This window comes from Garra rufa, chromosome 4 (assembly GCF_049309525.1).
Source record: "Garra rufa chromosome 4, GarRuf1.0, whole genome shotgun sequence".
In the NCBI taxonomy this organism is placed as follows: Eukaryota; Metazoa; Chordata; class Actinopteri; order Cypriniformes; family Cyprinidae; genus Garra; species Garra rufa.
The window spans coordinates 28,973,692-28,985,697 of record NC_133364.1 but is presented as its reverse complement, the minus strand read 5'-3'; positions in this window follow the sequence as shown (position 1 = coordinate 28,985,697).

Below are 12,006 nucleotides of genomic sequence, written 5' to 3'. Positions count from 1 at the left end.
TTTTTATACTGTATCTAAGGTTTGGAATAATGTATTTGCTATTGTGGGATGTTGTGTGCTAACATTCGTAAATACTACAAAAACAATCCATAATTTTGTTGGGAGGTATAGCTTGTCTGTTAAGAAAATGTAAGCATTGTGGAAATGTGTTCACTGACTGCATATTGGGTGAAAACGACATGAAATTTGTGAATGGTATGGCCATAAAAGACCGATGCTTTGTTAATTGTGTTTAGAGTTATGAAAATGTGACAACTGTTTGGACAAACGCTTGTTAGCGACTGAAAAAAACTGTAATAATTGAATGACAGTGGTGACAAGTTTCTGTATGTACTATACATTCAATATATGATTAGCACATAATATGTCTCAACTCACAAAAAGATTGGTCATGTTCATTCATGTATTTCATTCATTTTTATTGCATCGAATTATCATCATTTCCTGAAATTTGGCATGTGAAATGATCATGCTTACCTACCTAACCAACTAAACATACAGTACTTTGTATTTCTTTTATATGTTTGTTGTTTATGTGATTTACAATATTTAATGTACTATAAACTAGCAACTCAAGTGGAATTTTTTGGAATTTATTTGATTTCAATTCTGTTTCCTGACATTCCAATTCCAAATCCAATTCCATTCCAGGAAGTGAATTGGAATTTACCATTCATTCTCAATTCAATTCATTTCAAGATCGCAGAGATTAGATACAGTAATTTTGTGCTTTTTTTAGACCCCCCCCCCCTTTTTTTTATCTAGGCTTTTTGCTGTTGTTTTTTTGTGCAGAATGCTCTTGTGTGTTTCATGGATATTTTGTTCACTGTAAGCAATACAGTAAAACTTTTTCTGTTCTATCATACCGTGTTTCTATTGTAACTCCTGTAATAAACATAAAAAGAAACTTATTTGCTTTTTACTGGAATGCTTTTGAATGTGAACATTACTGTACATGTGGACAGACAGTTCCCAACCAAGAAATTTAGTGTCAAAATGGTGGATTGCATGTTTTGCATGCAAATACCTGTAAAACTGAAACATAAAAAGTCTATGCAGTTTTTGTAATGTCAACAATAGCCAGTATTTTGAAACCTGGTGCACTTTGATTGACTGCATGTACCTTGTGAAGTGAAAACAAGTGTTATTCTTTGACAGAATAATTTCATTTTGAGTCAGATTTCCAGTGTTTTGGTAAAGTTAGTGTGTGCAGAGAAAGATGTGTTCTATTTTGAAATAAAGAGTTAGTATATATTTGACAAAATGTATTTTTGAGAAGAAAATTATCCATTTGGCCAATTGTGTTTTGTAGGTGCGAGTCTGTGTTAAGAGTTTAGAAAAAGTATCTTAGGTATGGGTAAGCGCTTGTTAGCGATTTAAAAAAACTGTAATGTATTATAAACTAGCAACTCAAGTGGAATTTTTGGGAATTTATTTGATTTCAATTCTGTTTCCTGACATTCCAATTCCAAATCCAATTCCATTCCAGGAAGTGAATTGGAATTTACCATTCATTCTCAATTCAATTCATTTCAAGATCGCAGAGATTAGATACAGTAATTTGGGTTTTTTTTTAGAACCCCCCCCCCCCCCCCTTTTTATCTGGGCTTTTTGCTGTTGTTATTTTTATTTTTATTTTATTTTTTGTTCAGAATGCTCTTGTGTGTGAAACTTATTTACTTTTTACTGGAATGCTTTTGAATGTGAACATTACTGTACATGTGAACAGACAGTTCCCAACCAAGAAATTTAGTGTCAAAATGGTGGATTGCATGTTTTGCATGCAAATACCTGTGAAACTGAAACATAAAAAGTATATGCAGTTTTTGTAATGTCAACAATAGCCAGTATTTTGAAACCTGGTGTACTTTGATTGACTGCATGTACCTTGTGAAGTGAAAACAAGTGTTATTCTTTGACAGAATAATTTCATTTTGAGTCAGATTTCCAGTGTTTTGGTAAAGTTAGTGTGTGCAGAGAAAGATGTGTTCTATTTTGAAATGAAGAGTAAGTATATATTTAACAAAATGTATTTTTGAGAAGAAAATTATCCATTTGGCCAATTGTGTTTTGTAGGTGCGAGTCTGTGTTAAGAGTTTAGAAAAAGTATCTTAAGTATGGGTAAGCGCTTGTTAGCGATTGAAAAAAAATGTAAAATGTATTTAGTTACCACTTGTAGTATACTTGAATCCATAATGTATGAAAGATTAAATAAATAAATTTTTTACACTACCCACATGTCTCATTGTGTTGTTTTCACACTGCTGTTGATTCTAAAGTAATGGAAACTGAAGCTAACAGCAGGCAGATTTTAAGAGGAAATACAAGGGGAGGGCATCTTCAATATTACTGCCTTACTTTCTCTTCCTCATATGTAATTTTACCCTTATCTCTGCACTGATAGCTTGTAAATGATATTCCATATATTCCAGCCAAAATGCATTTCCTAAGTTTTTATTATTATTATTATTATTATTATTATTATTATTATTATTATTATTATGCTGTTTAACATAGGTATTGTGGTATTATACCTAGTATTTACGGTCTCAAATTCAGGATTTGAAAAAAATTCTAAGGGGCAAGGCATTTCAACGGGTATCAATCTTACAGTTTTTCTCAATTGCTAAAACACTATAACCAGTCTTTTGAACTAAAATTTCAAAACTATAACACCATTTTTGAAAAAGCACACCCATTTCCCTAAACTATAAACACTATTTCCTGCTTTGACACATGAGTCAGATTTGGTGAACTGTTACTGCAAAACTCTACACACAAATCCCTACATTTCTCAGTGCTTATGTAGCCCTAAATAACTTAGAGACAAAAAAAAACACCCCCCCTTTCCAATTTAGAATTTTGTCTACCTGGAAATAATGACAGTTCCTGTGACAGTTTAATTGTTGTATTCTGTTGAGAGTAAAATTACTTGTTAAACGTAAGTTCGTCAGCAAGGGGGCGCCCACGCTTTGCGCTAGTCATCAGTAGTAGAATAATGAAGAAATAGTATTCATTACGTGATGAGCTTCGTGGTAGACGCAACAGATGCGCTCCTTGCTTAACCTGTCTCTTTTCTATCTTTTCAAACAGGTAAGCTGATAATTATTACTCTAATAACACTCAACAGTATACTGTATTTACATAGAGTCGAATTTCTGAACTGAAATGGTGAAAATGCTGAATTTGACCGTGATTAAGAGCATCAAACCCAAAATAGCGAATGAGTCTTAAAAATAGTAACTTTCAACGTGAGAAGTGAATGTCTAAATCTATAGATAGTCGAGAAAAGCAAGCAAAATGAGGCACGACGATAAACTGTTCTTTACAAACATGGACTAGTTATAGTGACGGGTGGCGAGAGTTAAGGAAAACATGTTTGTGATTAAATATGAACATTTAAAGACCTCATTAAGCATGGCTCTGTCAGCTATTACAATTAAAAGAACATCCCTAAAATACACTTAATAAGAAAACTAGTCAGATTGAGTTGTAAAAATGCTTTTATTTTTCATTTGTTAGGTTTCCAGAAAAAAAACAGTTAAAATCTCGTTCATGCAAGAAAGTCAGTTCATTAGCACATTTCATAGAAGATTAAAACTGATTAAAAATAGTATTAAAACATCTCCAGACAGTTATCATTGCAGTTATGTGAAAATACACTAAGTAGTTATTCTTGTAATTGTTTAAAGAGTTTATATTACTCACTGTATTCAGAGTAAGGGAGGCCGTGATGCGTAAATTATGTTATTGTAATACTTTTCCTTTATGCTATGTGAGAGTGAGCACGGTACACATTCAGATCTATTTGATGAAGATGTTGTGTGGTTTAAAGAGTAAAATGTCCAATGTTATATATTTGCATTAACATCTGCTTTATAAGATATGTTTTGGTTATAATTCTCTGTTAAAGTGTCTGATGCATAATGAAGAAATAGTATTCATTACGTGATGAGCTTCGTGGTAGACGCAACAGATGCGCTCCTTGCTTAACCTGTCTCTTTTCTATCTTTTCAAACAGAAAATAAATGTGTTGCTCTAAGAACGGACTTCGCATCTTTCTTGGAAGTGTAACATTTTGGCGAGCCAGCCAGGAGGAGGCGATAGAGTGACCAGCACTATTAACCCCCTCCTTCCCTATGAGACGAACCTTCAACAAGATGGACGCCAGTCAGATTCTGCGTGATCAAGTAAGTGCAGCTCTGTGGCAGCTTGGAGAAGAGTCTCTCATTGATGTCTGCAGGTACCTGAAATGTGATGGCCTGGACGGTGGAGAGTCTCACGGCAAGGCACGGAGGGCACTCATCAAGATGGCCGAGAGTGCATTAGATGCGCTCGAAGAGAGTGCAGAGAGCGAAGAAATCCAGCAGTACTGTGCTGACCTGTTACTATTCATTGAAAAACACAGTAAAAAGAGTAATCAGCCAGATCAAGAGGACCAATTAGAGGAGACCGTTCCAAGAGGAGTCCTAGGAAAATGTTTTTCACTGTATCCTTCTCCTATAAAGACTACAGATGTCCCACCTAAAAGTCGTCTGGAACCAACTCACCCACTGCCTGAGGTAACACTACGAAGGGAATTTAGAATTTGTGGCCAAATTGGAGAGAGTGGTCAGAGGGATAAATTGTCATATCTCAGCTTGGTCCGTCAGATTGAGATGGGAATAGAAAAAGGACACACACAGACTGAAGTAGTGGAAGCAGTAATTAGGGCTGTTAGTCCGGGGCTGCCTTTAAGGGATATGTTGGAGATCAAGCGTGGACTGACTCTTAGTGCACTTCTCACCATCCTGAAAGGGCACTATCGGGTTGATAGCTCCACAGAACTTTACCATCAGCTCCTTAACATCTCTCAGGAGCCCAAAGAAACTGCTTTAAACTTTGTATTCCGTGCAATCGAGCTTAAAGAGAAGCTGTTATGGAAAGCAACAAATGAAGACACTGATGAACAGTACAGCAGAGCCGTCATTAAGCGCAAGTTCCTCCGCTCGATAGAAACTGGACTGTTGAGTGATGCGGTGAAGTTCCAAATTTTGCCTTTCCTTAGTGATGTCAGCATTACAGATGAGGAACTTATACAGAAAGTTGATGAGGCAGCAAAGGTCGAAAGTGAGAGACAAGAAAAACGAAAAAGATCCACTGCTGGTAAAACTCCCAAAGTGCAAGAGCTCCACTCAGACTCTCAGGCAAAACCCACATCTGCTCAGAGCCCCTCTAAACCTAAGGAGTCCAACTCAGCAGCAGCAATTAAAACAGTAAAGGGGAATGAGTCTAAGCTGGACACCCTGAATGCACAGCAGATATTGGAAGAACTTCGCAGGGAAATGAAGCAAATGTTTCTGGCTGTAATGGAAGCAAACCCCCGTCCTCCTGATCAAAAGCAGAGAGTGAAAGGTTGCAGGAAATGCAGGGATGAGGGAATAGGTGAGCACTGTTTTCATTGCTTTAAGTGTGGGCAGGAAGGCCACTTCTCTCGTGGATGCCGGACCACGTCGGGAAATGGACAGGGACTACTGAGGCGGGGCCAGCAGTAGTCCAAGAACAGGTGCCCCAGAGTGACCGGCCACCACCCAACCAAGCCCTGCAACTAGCAACAGCCTTCGAAGAGACAGCAGCTCATGCCCCATCAGAAGTAAATGTGATTAACTATATACCGCCTCAACACCAGCCGCAGTTGGTAAGCCTTGTTGGAAGCAGATGTATAGTGGACTGTGTGATGGATAATTGCCCAGTGAAAGCCCTGTGGGACACAGGAGCCCAGTCAAGCATAGTGAATGACCCCTGGCGACTAAACCACCTTCCTCACACTGTTGTCAGACCAATTTCAGAATTATTGGAAGACGAGACACTGACAGTTCTTGCTGCAAACGACACTCCTATTCCTTATATCGGCTGGATTGAAGTCAGTTTTAGACTAGGCAGTGACTCCACCACAACAAATAATTTACAAGTGCCGATATTAGTGTCAAGTGACCCAGCCGTTGCCAGTGACCCCATAATTGGCTACAATGTCATTGAGGCCATCCTGAACATAGAGGAGGGGAAGACTAAAGGTGGGAAAAGGCAGCTGGCACAGAAAGTTAGTAAAGCCTTCGCAATAACAGTGAAAACCGCTCATCATGTGGTCAAGCTAATGCAGAATGGTGAGTCAGAGACTGGAGTAGTTCGGACTGGGGGAAAAAGAGTGTTTCTACCAGTGAATCAAGTTACCACAGTCTACATAAGAGCACATGTAAGTTCACAAGCCCAAGGCCAACACTTGTTCTTTTCATCTGATATGCTTAATCCTCCACCAGAAGGCTTGATCTACAATGATGGGTTGGTGCAGATCCCCAAAAAGAGAGCACCTTACATACCCATATCTGTGGCCAACACCTCTGATCGCACCATCTGTCTGGACTGTCATAGAATAATTGGATACCTGGAACCTGTCAAGGCCGTATATACAGCACCTGTGCAAACTAAAGAGAATGAGTCCACAGCTAAGATGAAGGACAGCACAGAGACAAAGTCCAATGAAACCAGTAACACACCACAGCCAAGTACAAAGCAAGCTAGGAGACCAGTCTTATGGGACCCCCCTGTGGAACGCAGCCATCTGTCCGAGGGACAGCAGAAGGTGGTAAGGAGAGTGTTGCGGGAGGAATGTGAGGCCTTTGCCTATGACAGTGATGATGTGGGTTGTATACCGTCTCTCAAGATGCATATCACTCTTCATGATACCAGCCCCGTGCAGAAGACCTACTTGTCGGTCCCAAAGCCTCTTCACAATGAGGTTAAGGAGTACTTACAGGATTTACTGAGAAGAGGATGGATCATGCATTCCCGATCCCCTTATTCGTCACCGGTGGTGTGTGTCCGCAAAAAGGACGGGACTCTTCGCCTTTGTGTCGACTTTAGGGAGCTCAATCGCAAGTCAGTCCCTGACCGCCACCCGATCCCGAGGATTCAGGATATGTTGGATGCACTGGGAGGAAGCTCATGGTTCTCTGTCTTAGACCAGGGTAAGGCGTACCACCAGGGTCATTTGGATGAGGAGAGCCGCCCGCTCACAGCGTTCATCACACCCTGGGGGCTCTTTGAATGGGTCCGCATACCCTTTGGTCTGAGCTCGGCACCCGCAGAGTTCCAGAGGAGCATGGAACACTGTTTGGCTGGTCTGAGGGACACAATTTGCCTCCCGTACCTTGATGACAGTCTAGTACATAGTCACAGCTTTGAGGAACATGTAGAGCACATCCGTCTTGTTCTCCAGCGTTATAAGGAACATGGTGTGAAGCTGACCCCAAAGAAATGTGAACTGTTCAAGTCGAGTGTGAGATTTCTTGGCAAATTGGTGACAGGGGAGGGATACACAATGGACCCTGCGGAGATGGCTCCAGTGATGGCTCTTAAAGAGAAGACACCTGCCACTGTTGGCGAGGTACGCCAAATGCTTGGGTTCCTCTCTTATTACAGATCATTTATACCCAATTTCTCCCGCGTGGCTCACCCTCTGTACAACCTTCTCACTGCCCCAAATCCTGAAAATCACACTCCAGACTCGACCCTGAAGAGGCCCAGTAAAACAGGAAAGAAAACTAAGGGTCATTTACCATCACAGACACCCATACAGTGGACCATCTCTCACCAGGAAGTATTGAATCAGCTTGTGGACGCACTCACCCGGCCCCCTGTCCTTGGATATCCAGAGTTCACCCAGCCCTTTGTATTACATTGTGATGCATCCCAAGTTGGGCTGGGTGCGGTGTTATACCAGAGACAGCAGGGGAAGATGCGAGTGATCGCCTATGGCTCTCGCACCCTAAGTCCAGCAGAGAAGAGGTATCATCTACACTCTGGAAAGCTAGAGTTTTTAGCATTAAAATGGGCCATATGCGAACGTTTTCGGGATTATCTGTATCACGCCCCATCATTTGTCGTATATACAGATAATAACCCGCTGACATATGTGCTCACCACTGCAAAACTCAATGCATCAGGACACAGATGGGTGGCTGAGTTGGCCGATTATAACTTTACTATCCGGTACCGCCCAGGCAAGAACAACGGCGACGCAGATGGGTTGTCGCGTATGCCATTGGATATTGAAGACTACATGCACAGCTGTACGGCTGAAGCCAGCCAAGATGTAATCAGTGCATCTATAGAAAGGGTAGTGGCAGAAAGAAGAAATCCTTGCCGGGGCGTTGGACTGATACAGATCAGTGCTTTGAACCTAGTGAAAGACGGTGAGACCAGCCAGCCTCTCACCTCAGAACAAATTCGCAAAGCTCAGAGAGATGATGAAATCCTGTCAAGAGTCCTCTGGTACAAATCACAAAACAGGAGACCAAATAGAACCGAAGTGAAAGCAGAGAACCCTGCAGTGACCATACTGCTGAAACAGTGGCTGAAAATCGAAGTGGGTCAGGATGGTGTACTGCGCCGTAGGACTTCCCGTGGAGAACAACTGCTGCTCCCCAAAGCTTACCATCCATTGGTCTTTAAAGAACTACATCAGGATATGGGTCATTTAGGGGTTGAAAGAACACTTGACCTTATTCGAGAACGGTTCTACTGGCCACAGATGAGTAAAGATGTAGAACATTTTGTCACAAGGGTGTGCGAGTGTCTCAAGAAGAAAAAGCCAAGTAGGCCTACTCGGGCACCTCTGATACCGATCCAGACTACCTATCCATTCCAGCTAGTCTCCATAGACTTCCTGCATTTGGACAAATGCAAACACGGCTATGAGTATATATTAGTAGTCATGGACCATTTTACAAGGTTCGCACAGGCCTACGCAACAAGGAATAAGGCTGCCAAAACTGTAGCTGACAAGATCTTCAGTGACTTCGCACTCAAGTTTGGTTTCCCAAGCAGATTACATCACGATATGGGCAAAGAGTTTGAGAACAGGCTGATGGCCAGCTTGAAAAAACTCTCTGGCATCCAGGGCTCGCACACGACACCATACCATCCGCAGGGTAACGGGCAGGTGGAAAGGTTTAACCGCACCCTGTTGTCGATGCTGCGTACCCTGGAGGACAAGGAGAAGGAGGATTGGAAAGAGTCCCTTGCCAAAGTTGTCCACGCATACAATTGCACAAAGAATGAGGCAACAGGTTATGCGCCTTATTACCTCATCTTTGGACGTTCTCCTCGCCTACCCGTTGACCTGTTGTTCAATCTTGGAAAAGATGAGTCCTATGAAACATATGATGACTATGTGAGTCACTGGAAAAAGAGGATGCAAGAAGCATATCAGATTGCAGCCAGAACAGCCATTAAGGGAGCAGCTCGAGGGAAAGTTTTCTACGACAGGAAAGTTCAGGGAAGAGACCTCCACCCAGGCGACAGAGTTCTCCTCAGAAATCTCACCCCCAGAGGGGGCCCCGGGAAAATACAAACCTACTGGGAGCACCAGGTGTATAGAGTGAAGGAGAGAAAAGCAGATGGCAGCCCCGTTTATGAGATCAGCCCAGAGAATGGTAAAGGGAGGGACAAAGTGGTCCACAGAAACCTCCTGCTGCCCTGTGACTTCTTACCCTCTGACCAGCCACCAGTAGAGAGACTTCAGCCACAGAAAAACTCTCGTAGCTCACCAAAGGAAAGAACCAGACTCCAACGTCAGCAGCAACAACAGCCTGAACAGAGTGACACCTCTGACGATGAGTATGGCGGCACCTACCGTTGGCATCTCAGAGCGAGCAGACAGAGACCGCAGAAACAGGCTCTTCTGAATCCTCTGGCTGAGCCTTTCCAGTCCCAGTGGCAGCGTCCTCCGTGTCATGAAGAGGATGTGCCACTACAAAGCGAAGAGGATGTGCCACTACAAAGCGAAGAGGATGTGCCACTACAAAGCGAAGAGGATGTGCCACTACAAAGCGAAGAGGATTTGCCACTACAAAGCGAAGAGGATGTGCCACTACAAACTCAGAGACCTGATTTAGGCTGTGATAGGCCTGAGTATGGTGAATCAAGGGCAAACCCTCTACCCTCGACACCAGTAGTGCAACAGACAGTAAGACAGCGACCTCAGAGACTGAGACATCAGCCTGTGGTATTGAGTTATGAGACACTCGGTCAACCGTCCTTGGTTCCACGAAACTGCAAGGTAACAGAGACTCAGGTAACGCAGACTAAGAATTATTGGAGGCCTTGGATGGCTGAGGTGTTCTAGAGAAATGCTTTAATTGTTCCCAGAAATGTCAGGAGACATTTAATGTTGTGGGGGAGAGTGTAGCCCTAAATAACTTAGAGACAAAAAAAAACACCCCCCCTTTCAAATTTAGAATTTTGTCTACCTGGAAATAATGACAGTTCCTGTGACAGTTTAATTGTTGTATTCTGTTGAGAGTAAAATTACTTGTTAAACGTAAGTTCGTCAGCAAGGGGGCGCCCACGCTTTGCGCTAGTCATCAGTAGTAGAATAATGAAGAAATAGTATTCATTACGTGATGAGCTTCGTGGTAGACGCAACAGATGCGCTCCTTGCTTAACCTGTCTCTTTTCTATCTTTTCAAACAGGTAAGCTGATAATTATTACTCTAATAACACTCAACAGTATACTGTATTTACATAGAGTCGAATTTCTGAACTGAAATGGTGAAAATGCTGAATTTGACCGTGATTAAGAGCATCAAACCCAAAATGGCGAATGAGTATTAAAAATAGTAACTTTCAACGTGAGAAGTGAATGTCTAAATCTATAGATAGTCGAGAAAAGCAAGCAAAATGAGGCACGACGATAAACTGTTCTTTACAAACATGGACTAGTTATAGTGACGGGTGGCGAGAGTTAAGGAAAACATGTTTGTGATTAAATATGAACATTTAAAGACCTCATTAAGCATGGCTCTGTCAGCTATTACAATTAAAAGAACATCCCTAAAATACACTTAATAAGAAAACTAGTCAGATTGAGTTGTAAAAATGCTTTTATTTTTCATTTGTTAGGTTTCCAGAAAAAAAACAGTTAAAATCTCGTTCATGCAAGAAAGTCAGTTCATTAGCACATTTCATAGAAGATTAAAACTGATTAAAAATAGTATTAAAACATCTCCAGACAGTTATCATTGCAGTTATGTGAAAATACACTAAGTAGTTATTCTTGTAATTGTTTAAAGAGATTATATTACTCACTGTATTCAGAGTAAGGGAGGCCGTGATGCGTAAATTATGTTATTGTAATACTTTTCCTTTATGCTATGTGAGAGTGAGCACGGTACACATTCAGATCTATTTGATGAAGATGTTGTGTGGTTTAAAGAGTAAAATGTCCAATGTTATATATTTGCATTAACATCTGCTTTATAAGACATGTTTTGGTTATAATTCTCTGTTAAAGTGTCTGATGCATAATGAAGAAATAGTATTCATTACGTGATGAGCTTCGTGGTAGACGCAACAGATGCGCTCCTTGCTTAACCTGTCTCTTTTCTATCTTTTCAAACAGAAAATAAATGTGTTGCTCTAAGAACGGACTTCGCATCTTTCTTGGAAGTGTAACACTTACACCATGTGGTCATTTAGAAAGCACAAGCATTCATTATTGTTCACTCAAATCTGCAAAGTTTGAGCGCAGTTAGCACACAATTACCCAAGTGGAAACACTAGGAGTCAAAATTTAGCACACACCAATCAGAACCTTCGATGGAGATAAAAGGGCCAAAGTCAGCTTACAGTTTTTCTCAGTCACTTTGGTGCATTTCTCAGATCAGAAATGAAATTGTCAAAACTACTTGTTCAACATCCACATCATCTAGTCTCTTGTGCACATCGTAAAAAGCTTCTCATTCTTCTGATCAAGTTGCAATTGCTTTGGTACTGTCATAGTTATGTCAGTTTATGTCTTTGGTTTCTCCCATTGTCTCCCCCTGTGGATCTGTGTCATTTTGGTTTAGCCCCATCATCTGTGTCATCACCATCACCTGTGTTTAGTAATTAGTCTGTCTTTATAAGTCTGTTTGGTTCTTGAGTTCAATGTCGGTCTTTAATCGTTCTATGTGTTCGTGTGGGGAT